Source organism: Lutra lutra, chromosome 10 (assembly GCF_902655055.1).
Source record: "Lutra lutra chromosome 10, mLutLut1.2, whole genome shotgun sequence".
Classification (NCBI taxonomy): domain Eukaryota; kingdom Metazoa; phylum Chordata; class Mammalia; order Carnivora; family Mustelidae; genus Lutra; species Lutra lutra.
In genome coordinates, this window is record NC_062287.1 from 53,099,019 (window position 1) to 53,124,336 (window position 25,318).

Genomic DNA, 25,318 nt, shown 5'->3' on the forward strand with positions numbered 1-25,318 from the left:
CATACAGTACAGTTGTGATTACATAAATATTTTTGTAACAAAGTGAAAGAAATGTTTATCTTAATGGTTAGCACCGATATATCTCATATGGAGGAAACTGTCTTTGTGGAAACACCTGGAGAGGCCCAGCAGGCACAGATATCAGCAGATGCCCGGCTCCGAGAGGAGAAACTGCTTTACATGAAGCAAAGAGGAATTTATTTTATTGTTTGTGAAAAAGGAGAGGAAGAAACAAGGTATTGCTCAGCACACTTGCAATGGAAAATTGACTCAACTGAGAAATTTAACTCTGTATGGCTTAAGAAAAAACCCAGGTATCTATTTAGACACGGTTGGATTCAGGGGCTCAAACTTTGTCATCTATATTTGAATTCTTTCTCCATCTCTTGATTTTGTTTTCTTCTGTTGTGATTCATTCTCAAGCAGGCTCATGTGGTGGCAAAGGTGGGCACCATCATTGCTAGGCTGACCTCTCTTTCTACCTGCTCAGTGATCCTGAAAGGCAAGAGTCCTTCACTCACCAAGAATTCCCATAAGTCTGTTGCTGAATGGCTGTCTGGCCAGGGAGATGGAATGTGCAGATTATTTGGGCTTGGTCACTTGCTTGAATCACTGGAATAGGGTGGGGTCCCCCCTGCTCGTGTCATTTGGAAGTTCTGAAAAGTAATTTCCAGGTTCCTGGCATGAAGCTTCTAAAACCCTTGGAATTTCCTGAGTGATAAAAGTGTCTTTATTATTCATAAGTCCCTTGGATCACTCCTGAGTTTATGCTAGAGAAGGGACTTATGGTGGGACACTGGATGGAGGATGAAGACTGGTCACCAGCCAGACCATCCTCTGATTAGAAGGTTGGGACTTTGAGCCAGCCCAGCCTCCAGGGAAGGGAGAGGGGTTGGAGACTGAGTTCAGTCACATGGTTCTGATTTAACCAGTCATGCCTAAACAATGAAACTCCAATACAATTCTGGACACCAAAACTCAGCAGAGGTTCCTCGTTGGTGAACACATTTGTTTGGGAAGATGAGGTGCTTTCATTCCATGGGGAGAAGGTACAGAAGCTGTGTGTTCAGGACCCTCCCAGACCTCACTTGTGTATCTCTTTATTTGGCTGGTCTGATTTGTTGCCCTAAAATAAAACTATAATTATAAAACAAAACAAAACTATAATTGTAAGAATAGTGCTACCCTCAGTTCTGTGAGTCATTCTCGTGAATTATAGAACCTGAAGGGGTTTGTGAGAACCCTATGGATTTGTAGCTGGTTGGTCAAAAGTATAGGTGGCCTGGGACCACACTGGCTACAGTCTTGGTGGGAATTGTGTCCTTAAACCTGTGGGGTCCACCATCTGGGTGCTTCTGGTTAGAACTGAGTTGCAGTACACCAGATGATGCCAGACAGTTGGGGTTGAAATGGAAGAGGTTTGCGTCCTAATCCATACACTACCGAACAGAGGAAGGAATATGAAGCCAGCAGTCTGGAGGCCAGGTGGCTATGGAAACAGAACATCTTTGGAAAAGAACTGACATCTTGAGGAGGGCTTTGGATTTCTATAAGATACGGAATTGGAGACAAGAGGAGTCCAAGTCAATTTTATCTCAGTCCTTTGGAGGAGGAGGGTCCCAAGCTGAATCTGAGTTACATATATTCACCTTTATTTAAGGAACCTGTGTTCAAAGGTTTTCAATTTCATGAAGTGGTTACAACTAGTTTTTCCAAGGGAGCAAACTTCTTACCCTCATTCAGGGCAGAGCTTGCTCTCTTTCACACACTTGTCCTCCAGAGTCCTTCCAGACACTCCCAGAGCCAGGTGTAGAAGCAGAGGCTGGATATGTTGGCTGATGTGGGATGGTGGGTTTGCCAGGTGAGTGCAAGAGAAAGTGAAGACGGCAAGACGAACTAGGATGTGACCATTCTTTCTGTAGAATCCAAAAATGCCAGAAGGTCCAGTGCTGTGTGTGTGTGTGTGTGTGTGTGTAAAACTCAATGTTTTAGGAAGGAGTATGGACCCAGGACCAGTTGCCCTGTAGAGTGGCCCCTCCACAAAAATATATAAAATAAACTATTGTGTTTTCCTCACTGATTAGCACTGAAAATGGTTGAGTTTTTATTTCCTTTGCCTTTTTTGTTTTAAAATCAAAGTTAATAATAAAATAAACTCAGTTTACTTTAAACTTAGTATTTATTACGTGTATCATGTTTTACTTATATATTTATTGATCTTGATATTTCTTTAGTATAAATATATAATAATAAATAAAATATATGTATATTATATTAACAATTATATTTAGTAGTTTATAATTTTATTTATAGTTTATTATTTGAAGTGAACTTATTTATTTATTTCCCTCCCCAAGTTTTTATTTAAAGTCCAGCTAGTTAACATACAGTGCAATGTTAGTTTTAGGAGTAGAAATCAGTGATTTAACACTTATATACACCACTCAGTGCTTATCATAACAATTGCCCTTCTTAACTCACATCACCCATCTAGTCCATCCCCCTGCCCGCCTTCCCTCCAGGAACCCTCAGTTTGTTCTCGATAGTTAAGAGTCTGTTTCCTGGTTTACCTTTCTTCCCACCTCCCACCCCCACCTTATTCATTTGTTTTGTTTCTTAAATTCCACATATGAGTGAAATCATATGGTATTTGCCTTTCTTTGACTGACTTATTTCATTTAGCATAATACCCTCGAGTTCCATCCATGTCCTTGGATATGGCAAGATTTCACCTTTTTTTTTTTTTTTAAAGATTTTATTTATTTATTTGACAGAGAGATCACAAGTAGGCAGAGAGGCAGGCAGAGAGAGAGGAGGAAGCAGGCTCCCTGCCCAGGACTCTGAGATCATGACCTGAGCCGAAGGCAGCGGCTTAACCCACTGAGCCACCCAGGCGCCCCAGATTTCACCTTTTTGATGGCTGAGTAATATTCCTTTATATTGCTATCTCTGTATATCTATATATCACCCCTTCTTTATCCATATCTATATATCACCTCTTCTTTATCCATTTATCAGTCAATGAACTTTTAGGCTGTTTCCATAATTTGGCTATTATAGATAATGTTGCTATAAATGTGGGGTATGGGGCACCTGGGTGGCTCAGTGGGTTAAGCCTCTGCCTTCAGCTCGGGCCCTGATCTCAGGTTCCTGGGATCAAGCCCCCGCATCGGGCTCTCTGCTCAGTGGGGAGCCTGCTTCCTCCTCTCTCTCTCTCTGCCTACTTGTGATCTCTCTCTGTCAAATAAATGAATAAAATATTAAAAAAATAAACATGGGGTGCATGTATCCTTTCAAATCTGTAGTTTTGTATGCTTTGGGTAAATACCTAGTAATGAAGTTGGTAGATCCATAGGGTAGCTCTACTTTTAACTTTTTTTTTTTTTAAAGATTTTATTTATTTATTTGACAGAGAGATCACAAGCAGGCAGAGAGGCAGGCAGAGAGAGAGGAGGAAGCAGGCTCCCTGCTGAGCAGAGAGCCCGATGTGGGGCTCGATCCCAGGACTCCGAGATCATGACCTGAGCCGAAGGCAGCGGCTCAACCCACTGAGCCACCCAGGCGCCCCTACTTTTAACTTTTTGAGGAACCTCCGTACTGTTTCCTAGAGTGACTGCACCAGTTTGCATTCCCACCAACAGTGTAAGAGGGTTCCTCTTTCTCCACATCCTTGCCAACATCTGTTGTTTCCTATGTTGTTAATTTTTCCCATTCTGACTGGTGTGAGGTGATATCTCATTGTAGTTTTGATATGTATTTCCCTGATGATCAATGATACTGGGCATCTTTTCATCTGTCTTTTGGCCATCTGTATGTCTTCTTTGGAAAAATGTCTATTCATGTCTTCTGCCTATTGTTTTCTTGGATTATTCATTTAGGGGGTGTTCAGTTTTTAAACTCTTTATTTATTTTGGGTGTTAATCCTTTATCAGATATGTCATTTGCAAATATCTTCTCCCATTCTGTAAGTTTTTAGTTTTGTTGATTGTTTCTTTAACTGGGAAGACGTTTTTTATTTTGATGAGGTCCAATAGTTTATTTTTGTTTTTTGTTTCCCCTGCCTCAGGAGGCATGTCTAGTAAGTTTTCTGTGGCTGATGTCAAATAGGTTACTGCCTGTGTTCTCCTCTAAGGTTTTTATGATTTCAGGTCCAACATTTTAAAATTAGTTCTTCCTTCCTTTCTTCTTCCCTTCCTTCCTTCCTTCCTTTCGTTTTTTAACAAAAGATTTATTTATTTGAGAGAGAGAGAGAGAGGGAGGAGGTGGGGGCAGAGAGAGAGGGAGAGAGTGTGGAGCCCAATGTGGTCTTGATCCCGGGACCCTGAGATTATGACTTGAGCCAAAACCTAACTGTGCCACCCAGGTGCCCCACATTTTTCAATTCTTTAATCCATTTTGAATTTGTTTTTGTGTTTGGTGTAAGGAAGCGGTCCAGTTTCATTCTTCTGCATGTTTTTGTCCAGTTTTCCCAACATTTGTTGAAGAGATTGTCTTTTTTCCATTGCATATTCTTTCCTGCTTTGTCAAAGATTAGTTAACTTGGGGCACCTGTGTGGTTGTCAGTTAAGTGTCTGGCTTTTGATTTTGGCTCAGGTCATGATCTCAGAGTCTTGGGATTGAGCACTGAGTCAGGCTCTATGCTCTGTGGAGAGTCTGCTTGAGATTCTCTCTCTCCTTCTCCTTTTGCGCCCCCCTCCCATGCTCTCTCTCTCTCTCTCCTAAAATAAGTAAATAAATCTTAAAAATCTTTAAAAAAGATTAGTTTACCTTATAGTTGTGGGTCCATTTTGGGGTATTCTATTCTGTTCCATTGATCTGTATGTCTGTTTTCGTGCCAGTATTGCACTACCTTGGTCACTACTGCTTGTAATACAACTTGAAGTCTAGAGCTGTGGTGCCTCCAGGTTTGGTTTTCTTTTTCAGGATTGCTTTGGCTATTCAGGGACTTTAGTGGTTCCGTACAAATTTTAAGATTGTTTGTTCTAGCTCTGTGAAAAATGTTGGTAGTAGTTTAATAAGGATTGCATTAAATATGTAGATTGCTTTAGGTAATATAGACATTTTAAAAGCATTTGTTCTTCCAATCTATGAGCATGGAATGTTTTTCCATTTCTTTGTGTCTTCTTCAATTTCTTTCAGAAGTGTTCTATAGTTTTCAAAGCACAGACATTTTACCTCTTTGTTTAGATTATTCTTAGGTATCTTATGAATTTTGATGCAGTTGTAAATGGGATTGATTCCTTGATTTCTCCTTCTGCTGTTTCATTATTGGTGTATAGAAATGCAATAGAAATGTACATTGATTTTGTACCCTGCAACTTTACTGAAATGTGTTTCAGTTCTAGCTATGTTTTGGTCAAGTCTTTTGGGTTTTCTATCATGTCATCTGCAAATAATAAAAGTTTGACTTCTTCCTTGCCGATTTAGATGAATTTCTTTCTTTTTGTTGTCTGATTGCTGAAGCTAGGACTTCCAAAACTATGTTAAATAACAGTGGTGAGAATGGACTTCCCAGTCTTATTCTTGACTTTAGAGGAAAAGCTCTCAGTTTGTCCACATTGAGGGTGGTATTAGCTGTAGGTTTTTTTGTATATATCTTTTATTATGTTGAGATATGTTCCCTCTAACCCTACTTTGTTGAGGATTTTTGTCATGAATGGATGTTGTACTTTGTTTACAGCCCAAGAATAAATCCCACTTGATCGTGGTGAGTGATTCTTTTCATGGATTCGATTTGCTAGTATCTTATTGAGATTTTTTGCATCCAAGTTCATCAGAGATATTGGCTTGTCATTCTCTCTCCTTTTTATTTTTATTTTGTATTTTATTTATTTTTGTACTTTATTTATATACTTTATGTAAATTCAATTAGCCAAGATATAGTACATCATTGGCTTTTGATATAATGTTCAATGATTCATCAGTTCAGTATAACACCTAGTGCTCATCACATCACATGCCCTCCTTAATACCCATCTCTTAGTTACCCCATCCCCCTACCACCTCTGTTTCCACAACCCTCAGTTTGCTTCCTGGAGTTAAGAGTCTCATATGGTTTGTCTCCCTCTCTGATTTCTTCCCATTCAGTTCTCCACCCCCCTCCCCACTGCTGACCCCTATTGTCCTCTGCACTATTCCTTATGTTCCACTTTGAGTGAAAGCAATCTACACATTCAATGCAATCCTTATGAAAATACCATCAACATTTTTCACAGAGCTGGAACAAACAATTCTAAAATTTGTATGGAACCAGAAAAGACTCCGAATCACCAGGGGAATGTTGAAAAAGAAAACCAAAGCTGGGGGCATCACAATGCCTGACTTCAAGCTTTATTATAAAGCTGTGATCAACTCTCTCGTTTAAAAAGATTTTATTTATTTGAGAGCGAGAGCGAGAGCGAGAGTGAGAGCGAGAGTGAGAGAGAGAACAGGAGCAGGGGAGGGGCACAGGGAGAGAGAGAGGCAGACTCCCTGCTGAGCCCGATCCTGGACTCAGGATCCCAGGACCCTGAGATCATGACCTGAGCCAAAGGTCATAAACATATCCATCAACCCCTAAGTTTTCCATGCCCTTTGTAATTGCTCCTTCCCATTCTTTTTCCCATCTCAGGCAACCACCTTTCTGTCATTATAGATTAGTTCTCATTTTCTAGGATTTTCTATCAGTGGAATCATATACTGTGTATTCTTTTTTGTCTGACTTCTTTCAGTCAGTGTATTATGCTGAGAATCATTAATTGTTCATTCATTTTTTATTGCTGAGTAGTATTCCATTGTCTGGATACACCTCAATTTGTCTATCCATTCACTTGTTGACGAACAGTTTTTATCCCCAGGGGTACAGGTCTGTGAATCGCCAGGTTTACACACTTCACAGCACTCACCATAGCACATACCCTCCCCAATGTCCATAATCCCACCCCCCCAACCCCCCTCCCCCCATCAACCCTCAGTTTGTTTTTTCATCATGGTTGGTTTTTTTTTTTTTTTAAAGATTTTATTTATTTATTTGATAGACAGAGATTACAAGTAGGCAGAGAGGCAGGCAGAGAGAGAGGAGGAAGCAGACTCTCCACTGAGCAGAGAGCCCGATGTGGGGCTCGATCCCAGGACCCTGAGACTATGACCTGAGCCGAAGGCAGAGGCTTTAACCCACTGAGCCACCCAGGCGCCCCGGCTATGGTTTTTCTAATGGAAAAAAAGCTTCAAACTTGGTGTTAGAGTAATATTGACAGTGAGTTACAGCCTTTAGAGAACTCTAAATTGTGTCATTTTGTGAATGAAAGGTGAAAAGCTCTCAAGCGTCTGAGAATTTAGAATTGCAACATTGATGTTTGCCATTTCCTTATTTTTTGGCAGCTCTGTAAATCAGTGTGATGGGGTGGTAAACTTTGCCGTGAGTTTGGGAACGGCTATGCCTCAAATCAGAGTGATTTGGGTAAAAGCTGAAACATCTGTCTCGGTGTAAGATGGTGGTCTCTGAGAACACAGAGCACATCAGCTAATGCAATCTTATTATATTCTCAGATATTCCAAATACTCATCTTTAAGCAAAATACTCTCTTTGGATTAGACGGCTTCCAAAGGGTGCATTGTGGACATAAATTCATAGCGTGTAAGAGCTGGCCCAGTCTTCACTCTCCAGACGAGGACTCTGAGGTCCTGGAAAGTAAACAGATTTGTCCAAGGGCACTTGGTGAGTTAATAGCAGTGAGCACAGTTTAGGAAAGGTGGGCAATGTTCACTGCCACTATCCTGCCTCTTCTCTGAGTGAGATGAAGAATAAGTACATCATGAGGCCATCAAGGGTAAGTGCTGAAAGGAGAATTAGAAACCATCTAATGGAATCCCTATGTTGCACAATGAGAAAACTGAGACCTGCGGCAGGGGAATAGCTTATCCCAGGCCATGCATAGCAAGTGTGTCACAGGACTGAGATTGAAATCTGGGTCTCCTGATGCAGAACTGGGACTATGACCTGGGTTTTCAAGATGCCTGAGCAGATCTGCTGCCTCTCCAGTGAACAAGGGTCCAGAATCCAGGACTATGCACCAATATCCATGGGATTTAGGGTGTTTCCCCATGGAGATAACAGGCATTTGAGTTCTTTTTGTAGCCCCAGTGATGGGTGCCTGACATCATCCATATACTCTCTACCAGTGACTCTTCTGTGGCAACATAGTTGAGGCTGAAGCTGCAGGGCCAAAAGGCTAAGGACGCTAAGTCAGGAGACTGTTTCTTTCCCTGCATCAGTCATTTTGCGGTCCATTCCTCCATTCCTCCATCCCTCCTCACAGCCATTCAGCAAAACTTGCTTTGGGAATGATCCCTGACATCAAGGAGCTCCCTCATTGTTAGGACAGACAGACATGTAAAAAGCTCATTCAGATACAAACTGTAGTAAAGAGATAACTAAAACCTAATCCATCTATGGTGGAGGAGGCCCGAGAGGGCAGAAAATGCTTTCCAGGGGTGGGATTATGTGTTGAATCTAGACAGATGAGCAGGAAATATTGAGGGGGAGAACAAAAAAGAGAAAACGCGTGCCAGCATGAGGGAACAGCCCGTGGAAAGATACCTCTAAAATGCTATGAATAATATGACCATTTATTTAAAAAACGTGTACTTACATGTGTATAGCTATAAAAGGGGTTATGTATTACAATGTATGGTTGTTACTTATGGTGGGTTTAGAAGTGATCTTTTAGAATTTCATTTTTTATTTTCCTCCATTTTTATTATCTTTTTTTTTTTTTAAGATTTTATTTATTTGACAGATCACAAGTAGCCAGAGAGGCAGGTGGGGCGGGGGGAAGCAGGCTCCCTGCTGAGCAAAGAGCCCGATGCGGGGCTCGATCCCAAGACCCTGAGATCATGACCTGAGCCAAAGGCAGAGGCTTAACACACTGAGCCACCCAGGTGCCCCATCTTTTTTTTTTTTTTTTTTTAAAGTAGTGAATGAGTATAAAAATTTTAAACCTTTTTCATAGAAGCTGTTCTTCCTTTGTGACTTGGAAGTCTCCAAGCTAGTAATGAAGGTTTTTTTAAGAAAGACTTTCTGCCAGCTTTGGGAAACTTTATTTCACAAAACGCTTTCAGAAAAGACTTTCTATTAGATTTCTATACATAAACAAATATCTCCTACAATTTGAACAGGCAGAAAAATTCAGGAGCAAGTGTTCTGAAACACAGCTATTCCTTGAGACATCCATTTAACAAATAATGTACCATGTATCTCTTTGAGGGCCCACAGATGATTCAGGTAAGGAGATCCCTTTAAACACAGGCCATACAGACAAAGAGGAGATTAAGACAAGGCAGAGAAGGCCAAGGGCAGGGAGAGAGGTTAGCTGCAGCCCTTCTGGGGAGGTGGGAGTCAGAGAGGGAGGGATAAGGGGCTTTCATGGATCCCCACAGCCACTCTTATCCCCATTATTCAAAAGACAGCAAATACTACAACACTCAAAATATGAATTGCAACCCATTAGCAGGTCATGAAATCAGTTTCAGTGGTTAAGACTAGAAGATTTGGGGCCTTTCCCCTCCACGTTTATCAAGTTTTAGTTATTTTTCATTGAGGTATAGTTGATGTATATAACATTATATTAGTTTCAGGTGTACAACATAATGATTCAATATTTGTGTATATTGTGTAATGATCACCATAATAAGTCTAGTTAACACCCCTCACCATACATAGTTACAAAAATTTCTTTTTTTCATGTGATGAGGACTTTTCAGATTTACTCTCTTAGCAACTTTCAAATATATAATATAGTATTATTAATTATATAATATAGTTATTATATAGTATAACAGTATAATCCTTATACTGCATATTACATCCCTCTGACTTCTTTGTTTTATAACTGGAAGTTTCTACCTTTGACCCCCTTCACCCATTTTGCCGCCTTATTCCCCCTGCATATGAGGTTTTTTTTAGTAAACTTTTTCTTTTGAATAATTTCAGATTTACAGATAAACTGCAAAAATACTTTGGGGAGTTCCTGCACATTTTTCATTCAAGCTTCCCATAATGTTCACATTACACGTAGCCATTGTACATGAGCCAAAACTTAGAGATTAACATTGGTATAATATTAACTAAACTATAGCTTTTATTTAGATTGTACCTGTTTTTCTACTCATGTGCTTTTTCTAATCCAGGATCCAATCCAAGATACTATATTGCATTTAAGAGACTAGTAAAAAGTGAAATTATGTAGAATATAATGGAAAATATCGGGTACATTGCACAGGCTAAGGATATATACTGCTGCATGAAACTTGTTTCTATTAATATGTTAGTTGTATTCCTCATTAAAGGTAGCAGTTAAAAAATAGTAGAGACATACTCTTAGAAGATATGTAAGAATTATGCATTCTTGCCATTATGGAAATTAATATTCTAGTGAAAAAAACATTTGCATACAAGATTGTGAACTCTAGAGCAAAATCAGATGATGCAAAATAACACAGGACAGTAGATCTAAGAATCAGAGGACAGAGTAAGGTAGAGATCCTTTTGTTCTCCCCACACTGATGTACTGAACAACCTCATCCTTTGGAACAGAACAGTACTGGCCCCGACATGTTGCTGAGTTGGATGGAATTCTTGAATCAAGCAGCTGAATGGAATGTATCACAGGATAGAATGCAGCACACGCAGGACCTGAGCCTACCACAGCTCCCCTCTAGCCCCTCCCCTAGGCCCAGCTGTGCCCCCAGTGAATGAATTAATGGTCGTGAAAATAATTGGTAAAATGCAGTTGGCATATGCACTTGGACTGAGTCACTTTCCCTCTGAACATCGGTTTCCTCTTCTGTAAAATGGGGACATGACTTGTGCCCTGGCTCCCTCATGGAGCTGTTGAGAGAATCAAGTGGGAAGAGAAGTGTTTCAATTTTTCAGGGCTACCTAGAACTACAAAAAAGTTATGTTGCAGATATGAATTTTCATTGATATTATTGTTCATTGGACAATAAACATTTTGAGAACAATGATTATATAATTTATTTTCATAATTCTAGTGCCTAACACTATGCCTGGCCCACAGTAGGCCCTCAAGGCAGACTCAACTGTATGAAGAGATAAGAGTCTGGGCATACCTTCCCCTCCCTGGACTTGCAGATATTCACACAGTTCCCACCCCATGGCTTGCTCTTCCACCTCCAGGACCGAGGTCAAATTGACCCTGCTTGACTCGGTCCTGGGGGTGGAAGAGCAAGGTCTGAGCTGGGTCTGAGCATGAACATTTCTACCCTGCCTATTGGAGAGCCTGCTCAGTGGCCACTGAGACTCATTCTGGGTTTAGACGGGGCTCGATCCCAGGACCTGAGCTGAAGGCAAAGGCTTTAACCCACTGAGCCACCCAGGTGCCCCTCTTGGTAGTATTCTTAAAAGTAGTATTGCTGGCTCTGAGTGGATATATGCTTTTAATATTAGATGCTGCCAAAGTACCTTACTCTTCCACCAGTAGTGCATGAGAGTGTCCATTTCCACACATGATAGGCTTAATCCATCATTTTAGTGTTTGTTGAGTGAATATTCATAAGCCCATCAAACTGAATGTGGCAGAAATGGTGAATTGGCTCACTCAGTAGCCAGTCCAGCTGCATTCTGGTATGTCTCCCCAGACTGGAGGTGGGAAAAACAAATTCCTTGTTCCAGACTTGTTTCCAGCTAGTGTCCACAAATCAGATGTACCCTTGCAGGACCTGAGTTTGGAACTGAGTCAAGTGGGGAGAGGAACAGGATACCCGTTTATGCTGGTGTGAACTGCCACAGAGAGGGCAGCGTTCTGGAGCCAGCAGCCTGAAGATAGGCTTTCCTAGTGTGCTCGGGCCACAGCTACCCTGCTGTTCCCACCAGTAGGACTTGGGGAGTCACTCCTGAAAGCCCAGCCTGGAGTCTTTACTTTGAGTGCTCCCAATAATTCCTCAAGCATTTTCACACCCTGAAGTAAGTGTTTTTATGCTTATACCATCTAGAATGGATCCTATGAGCCTGTTTCCTTTACATCTGATTGTTGGACATTGTCAAATTATTAACCTCACTGAGCCCAGCTTCCTGATTTGTAAAAAGGAGATAACAATACCTAGCTCTGGCGATGTCCTGAGGGTTAGATGGACGATGCCTTCAAAGTGACTGACTCACTGAGTCCAACAAGACTTGTGGGTAATGGATCCTTTTCTCTTCCTTCTTTTTAAGCTAACTCATCCTTGAAGACCCATCTAAAATGTAATCTCCTAATACCCCTGGGGAGGCAGAATTATTGCTGTCTTCTCTATGCTCCCACTATATTTAATTAAATCCTTTTGCAGGTCATAAAGTGTTGTATTGTGATTTGCTCATAAATATATTTGTCTTCCCAACTAGCTTTGGAGCACTTTGAGGGCAAGGGTGTTCATGACCTATCTCTATTTCTAGAGCCTGACACAGGGCAGAGGATGAGAAGAATATACTGGTTGAATTAATTGGCCCTCTTTCTGCCTCACTGAACTCCTCAGTTTCCCGCCCTTTGTGGTAACAGTCAATTCTTCACGTCTCCATTGTTATCTTAGACCAGAATCACTGTGCCACAAGAAAGAGGAAGCCTTTTAAGCTAGCCCAAGCAAAGGCGGGTATATCTGTTAAGCTTTAGGTGAAGGAAACAGAAATGAACTCTAGCTATTCTAAGTAGAAGAAGATTTAAAGAGACATGAGGTTGTTGCAAAGTTAGGAGAATTGAGTTGTAGGCTGGAATCACTACCAGAACAACACTGCCAAACGGACTTGTGGGTGCAGCTGCCACCTCTCACACAGTGACTGAAAATGACTTAGATAGTTCCTTTGCTCAGGGTCTCACATTGTGTTGGTGGGTTCCCTTATTATATCAGAGGCTTCCACGTCCCCTCAAGGTGTTGGCAGAATTCCTTTCCTTTTACTGTAGAACACATGTGGTATGCTTTTTAAAGGCCAGAAGGAGAGAGAGAGTGAGTCTCCTTGGAGTCTTTTTTAAAAAAACATTATATTTTTAAGTAATTACTACACCTAACGTGGGGCTTGAACTCAAAACCCCAGGATCAAGAGTCGCATGCTCTGCTGGTGGAGCCAGCCAGACACCCCTGCTTGGTGTCTTATATACACTGAGAGCATCAAGGAAGAGTGACAGTCCATAGTAATGACCTCATCTAGTGCTTAGATCTTGGTTTCTAAATACAATTTTTCAATGAAAGGAATCAGAACTCTTTGGAGAAAAGCCTGATTTGAAGGTTTGGGGTCAAAGACAGTACAAGAAGAACCTAGAACATCTTGGACCAAAAAGCAAAGAAGCGCTCAGAGAATGATGGGGACATGTCAAATGGACACTGAACGGTACAACTGTTTTGGAGAACAGTCAAGCAATTCTTCATTTATTTACATCTAAGTAATCTCTACACCCAACTTCAGGCTTAAACTCATGACCCCAAGATGAAGAGTTGAATGTTCTGACTGAGCCAGCCAAGCACGTAACAGTTTAATAAGTCTTATAGAGTTAAATATATGCTTACCCTGCAACCCATCCATTTCACACCCGAGAGAAATGAAAACACATATCCACACAAAAATTTGTATATGAATGATCCTAGTAGCTTTATTTATAATAGCCCCAAACTTGAAATGTCCATCAACAGTTGAATGGATAAACAGATCATAGTATATCCATACTCAGCAATAAAAAGAAAATACTGGCTGACACATGAAACAGTATGGATGATCTCAAAAACATTATGCTGAATTAAAAACTAGCACAAAAAAGTACATAGTGCATGATTCCATTTATAAGAAATTCTAGAATAAGCAAAAATTAATTTATAGTAATAGTAAGCAGAACATTGATTGTCATGAGTGTAGGGATTGACTAAAATGGGGCACAAGGAAATTTCCTGGGTCAGAAAGGGTGTGGTGATGGTAATAAGGGATATACATTTGTCATAACTCATCAAGGTAAACACTGAAAATAAGTGTATTTTTATTACACGTAAGTTATACCTCGATAAAGTTGATTTAATAATTGAGCAAAATGGGGGGGTGCCTGGGTGACTCAGTCAGTTAAGTATCTGACTCACATATCAGCTCAGGTCATGATCTTGGGGCTGTGAGATTGAATCCTATGGTCCTATGTCAGGCTCTGCTCTCAGCAGGGAGTCGGCTTGGGATTCTCTTGCTCTCCATCTACCTCTCTCTCAACCTGTGTGCTCTTGGTCTCTTTCTCTCTCTCAAAACAAATAAAATCTTTATTTTCCAAGATTTTATTTATTTATTTGACAGAGAGGGAGAGCACAAGCAGGGGGAGTGGCAGGCAAAGGGAGAGGGAGAAGCAAAAACCCACCCCCCCTACCCAGGGAGCCCGATGTGGGGCTTCATCCCAGGACTCCAGGATCATGACCAGGAGCCAAAAAATAAATAAAATTTTTTAAAAAATTGAGTAAAACGGGGTGCCTGGCTGACTCAGCGGGAAGAACGTGTCACTCTTGATCTTGGAGTGGTGAGTTTGAGCCCCACAGTGGTTTAGATTACTAAAAAATAAATAAATAAACTTAAAAAAATAAGCAAAAGATCTGAACTGTTACTTCACAAAAAAAGATATCCAAATGACCAACAAACTTATCAACAGGTTTCAACCTCACTAGTAATCAAAAGAATGCAAATTAAAACAACACTGCAACATCACTACACACCCATTCGAATGACTGAAATAACAAAGATTGATAGCATCAAGTACTGGTGGGGATGCAGGATAATTGGAACACTCATGCACTGCTGGTGGGAATGGAAATTGACTCAATCATTTTGGAAACTAGGTTTGGCATTGTCTTCTAAAGTTGATTTGATAATGTGAACCTATAGATGAAACCTGCTTAGCTTGTCAGTAGACGTCTCCAGGACTTGTCACATTACCTTAGCCCACCTCTGATTCCAGCCACAACTGTGGTGGATGGTTCCAACTCTCCTCTTGCTGCTCGTCAAGTGTATACCTCACATCTTTCCTTATTCTGCCTCAGAATCTTCTCCAGTATCTGTACTTGCTAGACTTGCAAGCACAGCCAGAATCCAGGGTGGTCAGCAGCCCTGGGGACAGCCATCAACCAAAAGAGATGGAACCGTCTTTCAGGTGGTTTATTCTGGGAGGCATTCTGAATGCTTCTCTGAGGTTCTGGCAGAAGTGAGACCCTCAGTAACACACTCTACATTGGCTTTTGCTTTCCCTTATTTCATTCCTATTTCCTAGGGTCACCTCCTAAATAAACTACCTACACCCAAGTATTTATCTCAGGCTCTGGTTTTTGGGAAACCTAAACCTGGGTGGATGGTACCAGGAGTGACCCCAAAATGAGCACTCTCAGGATAGAATTATGGAACAGAATTACCCGCTGATCAGAGGGCAACTAGGACTCAATGGCTGGTGATAGCTCCTGATATTCTGTGCTGTCACAACTGGGCTTTTCCCCTGTGGTGGACTGAAAGAACAAATGGAAGAAGTACCTTGTGGTATCTCTAGCACAGGGATTCTCAATATTAAAAAAAAAAAATCACCCTCTTAAGGAGAAAAATTAAGTGAAAAGAATCCCGGGTGGGAGAGTGTGCAAAAGGGGTAAAGGTGCTCAAAAGATGCAGACTTGGACTTAGAAGAGCAAGTCCTGAGGATATAATATATAACATGGTGACCATAGTTAACAATACTGTTTTGTACATCTGAAAGTTGCTAAGAGAGTAGATCTTAAAAGTTCTCATTACAAGAAAAAAAACTTGTAACAATATGTGGTAATGGATGTTAACTAAACTTACATGGTAGCAATACGTCACAATATATACATGTATCAAATCATTATGTTGCATACCTACAACTAATATGTTATATGTCAACTATATCTCAATAAAAATAAAGTATCCCTAGCCAGAGAAATTAAATACTAAGGAATAAGATTTTGTCAAACAGGATTGATTTTTGGGGGCCATAAACCATTGTAGTATCTAAGATATTTTTTTCCTAACTTTGAACAAATTTTCACATTGAATTATTAGATTGTACACCTGAAACTGATACTATACTGTATGTTAACTAACTGGAAATTTAAATAAAAACTTAAAAAAAAAACAGCAAATTTTCCCTTCTTTGGGAGAAATATTGGCCCTGATTGAGAATAATATGCTCCAGTTCTTGAATGGTATGGGGTAATGCTAATTTTAATTTCCAAGAGTTGGCTGGATTTTATTAACTATCTTAAAAAGTCTTAAAGAAAGGGGCACCAGAGTTGCTCAGTTGGGAGAGCATGCAACTCCTTATCTCGGGGTTGTGAGTTCAAGCACCATGTTGGGCATAGTTTACTTAAAAAAAAAAAAAAAAGTTCATTTAAAAAAAAGCCTTGGAGTGCCTGGTGGCTCAGTTGGTTAAGTGCCCAACTCTTGATTTTGGCTCAGGTCATGATCTCAGGGTTGTGAGATCAAGCCCCACATTGGGCTCTGTGCTGGGTGTGTGGCCAGGTTAAGATTCTCTCTCCCTTGGGGCGCCTGGGTGGCTCAGTGGGTTAAGCCGCTGCCTTCGGCTCGGGTCATGATCCCAGGTCCTGGGTTCGAGCCCCACATCGGGCTTTCTGCTCAGCAGGGAGCCTGCTTCCTCCTCTCTCTCTCTGCCTGCCTCTCTGCCTACTTGTGATTTCTCTCTGTCAAATAAATAAATAAAATCTAAAAAAAAAAAAAAAAAAAAAAAAAAAAAAAAGATTCTCTCTCCCTCTTTCTCTGTCCCTCCCCTACTTAAATAAATAAATAAGTAAATAAATACATACATACATAAAACCAACAGGAAAAAAAGCCTTGAAGAAGGAATTTCAGGGTCAGGTCATCCACCTATCAATTCATGACATGGTATGAACTCCAGAAGACCTCCATGGAAGATTTTTATGTTATTTATTTTTATCTATTTTTTAAATTTTATTTATTTACTTGAGAGAGAGAATAAGTCAGATGCTTAACTGACTGAGCCAGCCACACAGGCACCCCCAGTCACCCTTGATTTGACACTGTGTTTTCCTATTGCTGGTATAACAAACTATCACAAATGTTGTGCTTTAAAACAATACACACTCATTATTTTACAGTTCTGTGGTTCAGAAGTCTGAAATAGATGTCACTGGTCTAAAATCAAGGTGTCAGCAGGGCTCTGTTCCTTTCTGGAGGTTCTGAGGAACAATCTATTTTCTTGCCTTGTCCCACATGTGGAGTTTTATTCTTCAGCTGATAGCTCTCTTCCTCTGTATTCAAGGGGTGAGTAGAATGCTTCTCACATTGAATCACATATCACATCTGACCTCTTCTATAGTTGAATCTACCTCTTCCTCTGTCTTCTGTCTCCTTTTTCCACATCCCTTCCCCCTTTCACCTTTTTTTTTAAAGATTTATTTATTTATTTATTTATTTGACAGAGAGAGATCACAAGTAGACGGAGAGGAAGGCAGAGAGAGAGAGAGAGGGAAGCAGGCTTCTTGCTGAGCAGAGAGCCCGATGTGGGACTCGATCCCAGGACCCTGAGATCATGACCTGAGCCGAAGGCAGCGGCTTAACCCACTGAGCCACCCAGGCGCCCCGCCCCTTTCACTTTTAAGTATCCTTGTGATTACATTGAATTTCCCCCAGATAGTCCAGAATAACCTCATCTCAAGACCCTTAACCACAAAAATCCCTTTTGTCTTGGAAGGTAATATATTTATAAGTTCTTGGGATTAGAGTATGAACATTCTTAGGCAGCCATTATTTCACCCACCAGAGACTAAGAAAAACAGTTTAAGTTAGAATTAATTTGCTAGATTATGACCTTGGGTTAAATTAACCACCTCAGTTTCCTCATCAATAAAATAGGGGCAATACCAGTAGTCTATCTTACAAGGTTATTGGAGGTTTAAAGGAGGCAGTGCTTAGAACAGTGTCTGGCACGTAGTAAGCACATGTAAGCATTTATTAAATACATCTTCATAATATTTATTCTTACTATGTATCAGGCACTGTTCTAGATACTGGGAATAAGGATAGTATGGATAGGAATGTGACTTGCTCTCAAGGAGCTCAGGAAGTTAGATAAACAAAATTACTAGACTGTTCTACATGCCACAAAAGGCATGAAAGCATTGTAGGATTACAACATTGTGAAAGCTCAAGGAAACTTAAGAAATATTAGTTGAATGAATAAACGAACATGACATCTGAGCTGGGCTTTGCAGAATGAATGGGAAGGTGTTGGCCAATGAGATAAAGATATAAGGGCTCAGAGACATGAAGAAATGTGCTTTCAAAGAACAGTAAGTAGCATTTCAGTGTGGCTGGAAGCAAAGATATTCTGCATGAGAGGAAGCTAGAAAGGCCGATGTAAGCACCAAGGTTGTACGGTGCCAAGTTAACAAGTTTGGACTTCATCCTGAAAGCAACAAAAGCCTTTCAGAGTGTTTAAACAGGAGAAAGCATCATCAGATTTGTGGTCTTAAAAGGCTTCTCTGGTTACCAGCAAGAATGGATTAAATTTGGAGACTAAAAGCTGCCCCAATCATCCGGGTGACGGTAAGTGAACAGTAGGGCAAGGGCTTGAGAAAAATTAGGAAACTCTATACAATCTCCTAAAGTTGGTGACCGACTTGATAAGGATGTTGGGGGAGCAAGAATGGGGGCTATGTTCCAGTTTCCGGCATAGCGGATTGGGTGATGCGGGGGCCATTCACTGAGACCAGGAAGTAACATGAGTAGTAAATTTGGGGGAAATGGTTAATAGGTTGTAGTTTATATTATGGTAAAACAGGCATAGAGAGATGGAGTTAAGGATACACAGATACTACTGATTATGCAGAAATTGTGGCTTAGAAATGTTAAGGTCCTATCACTAAAGTTAGCGCACCTGGGGATTGAAGCAAAGCAATCTGATTCCAGACCCTTCGTCACTAATGTTGTTTCAGTTCTGGACATATGGAATTTGAGATACAGAGTGGGATATGCAAGTGATGCTGTCCAGGAGGTATTAGGAAATAGTCTGAGCTCAGGGGAAAGGTTTGGGTTGAACGTAGTCTCGGTAGTCTTCGTGGTAGGAGAAAAATGCGAAAGGAAACAGATTCTATCAGTTCACAATAGTTTAAACATCCATTATCATTTCTGGGTCTCCCGCCTTGTGCCTCTCTCCACAAAGAAATCAAAGAGTATAATTGTCTGGCTTTGAGGTCACAGGAAATGGGGTAGTTTTCAAATTTAGCTCTTGGCAACGAGAGCTAGCAGATGCAGTGGTGCTTTTTAACCTGAAGAGGACCCCAAGTCCAATGGGTTAGAGGTCTTTTAGGACCCTAGACTACACACAGGACTAACGCCTCCCAGAAATCATCCCAAAACCTTCCCCGGAGAAATGCCGCGCAAAGGTGTCTGCAGCCGAAGAGGGTGCAGGGGGAGGAGAGACGCGGGCGCAGTGACATCAAGAGGCAGCGGGGTGATTCCCCAGCCTTTGGCGTCATGCGCCGATGACGTCATCCTAGGCGCTCGCCCTCCCCCACGCCTGGGTTGGCCTCCTCACGTGGGTCGGGCAGCCTTCCCCACCCCCTCCCACCTGCGGGAGGCGGGGCGGGCCGGGCTCCGTTGGCGCCGCTGCCTCGCGGGGGAGGAGGCGGGAGCCGGTGGGAGAGGCGGTCGGGCCTGGTCCCGCAGCTTACAATAGATCGGCTGAAGGCGGGCGGGGGAGGCGGCCGGGCCAAGGCTGCAGCTGGAGCCCTAGGTGCCGGCGGCACAGTAGACACCCCCTCACGGCTTTCTCCACAACGCTCCCTCCCGCTGTGCTCGTCCCTCGCGCCTTCCCGCCGTCTCCCTCACCGGCTTTGCGGTCGGACTTCCTAAACGCTTTCCCCTCAGACGCCTACCCCTCTTTCACGGGGCCCCGCGCTCTCAAGATCTCCTCAAAGCATTCTGTCTCCCCTCCTCGTTCCCCAGAGGCCGCCCGAGGCCCCCTCACATTCTCTCCCCTCACAGCAGCCCTTTCTCCCGCGTCGCCTAATTGCCTCCGGCCCCCTTGCTGTCGCTGACCCCCGTCCCCCACCCCGTCCTAAGGGGACTCCCCGGCACTATCAGGGTGGGGGAGGCGCCGAGTGCGCGGCGGCCGCGGGAGGGAGAAAGTGAAGCGGCCCCTCGCGCACACTCGAGCGCTCACTCCCCGGCTCGACCGCCGCCACCGGGGTGGAGGAGGAGGAGGAGGAGCGGAGTCGAGCCGAGCGAGCGCGGAAGGTGAGAGCCGGCCTCCCGCGCGGCCCCCCTGGCGTCGCAGGCTGCGGGGCTGGGGCGCGGGGGTGGGGGCGGCGGGGGTGGGGGGCCTGGACCCATTCATTCCCAGCTGCCAGGCAGGGTGGGAGGGAGGGGGCGCCAGGTAAGGTGAGGCGGGGCGCCGCCGGGCGCGGCCGGCCGCTCTCGGCGGACCAACAAAGGCTCCCTGTGCACTGCCCGGAGAGGCCGGCGGTCTCAGAAGGTGGGGACCCGGGGGGAACCCGAGGGAGGGCCGAAGCAGGGGAGGGGCCGGGAGACCCGACAGGTCTGGGGCTGGGAGCCGCCTCCCTTGCGAACTTTGCGGTCTTCCGGCTCTAACCCTGGCGGGCCATCAGAAAGCCTAGCAAAGCGGAGTCCGATTCATCCAGCCTGGGGAAAAAAAAAAACAAAAACAAAAAAAACCCTCCTGTCCAGGCCGGGGGGAATCACCTCTAGGCTTCACCTCCTGGAAAAATACGAGGGGAGGGAGCTTGACTTATGCAGCCCCTCCCCCACCCCGGGAATACCCTAACTTGTGGAGTTAGCAACAGACAAGGAAAGGAGAGTGACAGTTACTTTATGTTCAATACTCCATTTCGAAAGACAGATTATTATGGCCCTTACTGTCTTGACTGTTTCAGCAGCAAACATTGCTGCGGGTATTTTGGAAGAATGCTTTAGAAGTTTTGGTATTTGTGTGTGTTGGGAGCAAAGTGCTTCTTGTTAAACTGCTTGGGTAACTGTCTTACAATTTTTCCCCAGAACTGAAAGGTGAAGAAAAGGGTTAGTACTATAGTTACCAATAAAAATTCAAATTCATTAGTCTGGCCCATATTTTAAAACTTGTTCCTGAGAATAACCTTTCATTTAGTCTACTGTGTCTTTGTCAGGAGAAAACAGGAATCAACAGTATATAGATGCCTCATTGGTCTTACCTTGTGACTTCACTTACTTACTTTGTGACCTTGAGCAGGACACTTCCAGCCTTCAAATTCCAGCACTTTTTAAGTCCTAGAAATCAGCAGGTATCCAGCACTACTCAGCTTTTAAAGAATCCATTGAGTAATCCCACCACACGCCTCATCTCCTCCCCCCCTCTCCCCCAACAAGGTCTTTGCTGGCATCTACCTTCAAACTCCTTTCAGGCAAAACTTACTTCTCAATGGGTTTCCCAGAAGTCTAGCAGGATTTTTATGGCACTTGTAACATTTTTGTTCCTATTTGGGAAATCCTTTATCAGGTGCATATGAAATCCACCTCACCTCAGCTGGAAACTCTGCTTCTCAAAAGGGTTTTGGGAAAATGGACCCTGAAGCTTATCTGTATCCTTACCTATATGAGATCATGCGTTTATTGGTAAATTTGCTTACTCAGTCATTCATTTACCCAATATTACCAGAGTGTGGAGAGCTACTGTTCTGAGTCTCCTGCTAGCGCTATGGGGATTCAGAGTCTATTAAGACATTCTCTGTTTTCAAAGAGCTCAAAGTCTAGTGGGTGAGGTAGACATGTAAACAATGAAGGCCTCCCCTAATCTCTGGGGGGACTCCAGTTGTACAAGGAGTAGTGTGCAGTAATTGAGGCTGCTGGACCTGTTCTACAAGTCTTGTCCAGGCCAAAGTGAGTCTTGTGGGGAAGGTGGTGACCTACCTCTCATCCATAAGATAGCACTTGACAGAAAGCTTGTTCAGTTCAATTAAATATACATTTACTAAGCACACTTTATGAGGCCCTGGAGGCTTGGAGAAACCAACGCTTTGTGAAAGAAGGGCCCTATATATCCAGAGAGATCTTTGTAAAATTATACCCAATCACCGTCATGTCTCCTTACTTCCCAACTAGTCATTGGCTAAAGATAAATTTTTAAACTTTTGGGGGCACTGGGTGGCTCAGTCGTTAAGCATCTGTCTTTGGTTTGGGTCATGATCTCAGGGGCCTGGGACTGAACCCTGCATCGGGCTCCCTGCTCAGCTGGAAGCTTGCTTTTCTCTTTCCTGCTTTTCCTGCTTGTATTCCCTCTCTCACTGTTTCTGTCAAATAAGTAAATAAAATCTTAAAAAAAAATAACCTTTTTAACGTGAATAAGAAACTCTCGGAGATCAGATTACTGCTTACCTTTGCAGCCTCACTTTATATAACTCCTCTGTCATACACTTTCTCATCTCTGCTTTTGCCTGGTGCTGTTCTTCCCTGTTGAAATGCTGCCCCCGCCCATCTGCCTGTGGAGAAGTGCTTGTTGGACCTCTGGGAAGCTGTCCCTAAGTCACTCCTATTACTTCCATAGAATTGGTTGCTCTTCTATCCTCTGGCTCAGGTACATACTAGTCTCAAAGCTCTCTATAGTACTCTATTGCTCTCTATAGCTCTCTATAGCTCTCTATAGTACTCTATTTGGGTTCCCCCCCACCACCACCATTAACCTGTGAATTTCTTGAGGGCAGGTTCTGTTGGGTTAGAACAGTTAGCTCCAAGTGCAGTCCCTACACCAACAGCATCAACATAATCTGGGAATTTAATAGAATTGCAAATTACTTTTCCCATCCAGGACCTATAGATGAAAAACTGTGGGGTTGGGGCCCCCAAACCTCTGCTTTAACAAGCCCTCCAGGTAATTCTGACACTTGCTAAAGTTTGAAAAACCACAGGGTTAAAAGATCTGTTTTTGATAAGACCAACTCCTTGCCAGCTCCCTCCCACTCTTTGCTTCTGTGTTTTCTTTCTCTCTCTCTCCCTTCTTTTTCTTCCTTAGCACTTACTGCCTGTCAGTCCATCTCATCTATCTGTCATGTATCTTTTGCCAGTAGATTGAAAGCTGCCCGAGAGCATTGTGTCTATTTTGTTTGTTACCATATTCCCAGTGCCTAGAGCAGTAGCATTTAGCAGGATCTCAAATATTTGTTGAATGAAAAGTGTAAGAGGATTTAGTCCTATTTGCAGCCAGCTGTTCATAGTGGGGTTTTATTTAAGAATAGTTCTTAGAATGAAGAGGACCCACACTCCAATATGCAAATCCAAGTGGATTCTAACATTTTTGGGGATTTGTTTTAGACTGAGTTTTCTTCCGTTTTACATCTGTCCTGCTCCACCAAAGCCTGCAGTAATTTTCAGCTAGAGTTCTTTGAGTCAAAACCTGAAAACTGCTGTTGAAATATCTTCGACTAGGATTGTTTCTTGGGAATTTGCAAACTGGTTTTGCAAATCTAAACAAGTGCCCTATGTTTGAGTCTTTTGACTTGAAACTGTCTCTTCCGGATCTTCTGTGGTTTTTGTCTTTCTCTAGTGATACTTAAAGCCATACAAGGGCCTGTTTGACTCCACACCAAGGTTTCTCTTCCTTATGAAGCTCTTAAAATATTTTGTTTCTTTCACTTTCCTATTAGCCCTAAGATTTCATATCCAGTTTTTTCCTTTCCTAACTACCCTCAGAGAGATTGGCTTCATTTGTTCATTTATTTATAAATGCTTCTTGAGTCTTTCTCTACCATGTGCAAGGTCCTATGCTGGGACAGGATGTTCAGGTGTGCATTGGATGCAGTTCAAGTCCTCACGGTGTTAAAGATGTTACAGAGTGGTATGATAAGTGCTGAGATGAAAGGATGAAAGAGAGGGGTACAAAAGTGACATATACTCATCAAGCCAGGAGAAATTTGTCTTTCTAATTTTTTTCTCAGTTTAGGAATAGTTTATCAAATAAGTATCATTTTGATAAGCAGACCTTTAAAAAATTTTAGTTAAGAGATCAGTAGCTTTGATGGGGAAAATGAAAAGAAAAATCAAGGTGGAATCAATAACTTAATTTGAGACAATTCTCAATTATGTTGTTGCTGGTTTTAATGAATTTCTCTTTCCCCCCTTTTTATCTTTCTAAACGGTAATTAGAAAGTAGGGAAAAAAACTTTTTTTTTTGGGAAAGAGAGAAGCTTAAGGTTTTCAAAAGCATATATCATTTCATAGATGTCATTTTAATTCTTTTTTTTTTAAGATTTTATTTATTTGTCAGAGAGAGAGAGAGGGAGCGAGCACAGGCAGACAGAGTGGCAGGCAGAGTGGCAGGCAGAGGCAGAGGGAGAAGCAGGCTCCCTGCTGAGCAAGGAGCAAGGAGCCCGATGTGGGACTTGATCCTAGGACGCTGGATCATGACCTGAGCCAAAGGCAGCCGCTTAACCAACTGAGCCACCCAGGCGTCCCTGTCATTTTAATTCTTAAGGACTAATATAATTTCGGGTGGGAGGAATGGTCAGGGAAACTTAATTTAGTCTCTTTTTACTGTATGATCTTATGGAATTAATTTTATCTCTGTGCCTTTTGTCCAACTATAAGATGGGGATAGTGACAGTTGCTATGATTGGCTTACAAGTTTATGAAGGAACTAAATAAAATACTGAATATAAAGGAAACTTTGGAAAGTATAATTTGTTTGCAGTTGTTAGATGGTGGTAAACTTTACTGAATATCTGTTATGTACCAGACATTATATGAGTTGTTTTCTCCAGTCTTCAAAATAAGCATGTAAGATGATTACTAGTACCTCTGTTTAATGGATAAGGAGGTTGAAGCTCACACTGACAATGGGAACTTGTTCAAGGTTTTCCTGAAAGTAAGTGGTAGACCCCCATTCCAGTTCTTATTCACTTGATACCAGCAATTATGAGTTATTTTCATTACCCAGGCTGCTTTAATTTTTCTGTACTGAGGGTATAGGAATGTTTTGCAAGTATATTGCTATGAGAGTTAAAATAAATTTTTTCTTCGTTTAGCCTGCTCTCTTTCTTTGTGCACAGAAAGATTGGTGAGGACAGTTTTACATGCTTGTACATTTATCATTCACACAGGAAAAGAATAACATCTTTCCCTGGTGTTTTTTGTTTAGTCTTCACAACAGCTCTGTGAGATAGGTATTTCCATTTTACGAGTTAGGAGACTGGATTATAGAAGTCTTGGTTTGCTCAAAGGCACATCATTAGCAAATGACTAAATATTGGTTTAAAACTACATTTTTTGAATCTCAATGTAGTACTTCACTTTTGCCACTGTATCATA

The 25,318-nt window shown here is 42.2% G+C and overlaps 1 protein-coding gene across 2 annotated transcripts in view; it reads left to right on the forward strand.

Moving 5' to 3' along the window:
- Positions 1-19,610: 19,610 nt before the first annotated feature.
- The window catches only part of PAK1 (p21 (RAC1) activated kinase 1), a 155,838-nt gene continuing 150,130 nt past the window's right edge, over positions 19,611-25,318 (forward strand). For both annotated transcript variants that reach the window (XM_047693911.1, XM_047693913.1), the window contains exon 1: positions 19,611-20,263. The gene's annotated coding sequence lies outside the window, so the exon portion shown is untranslated. The remainder of the gene's footprint in view (positions 20,264-25,318) is intronic.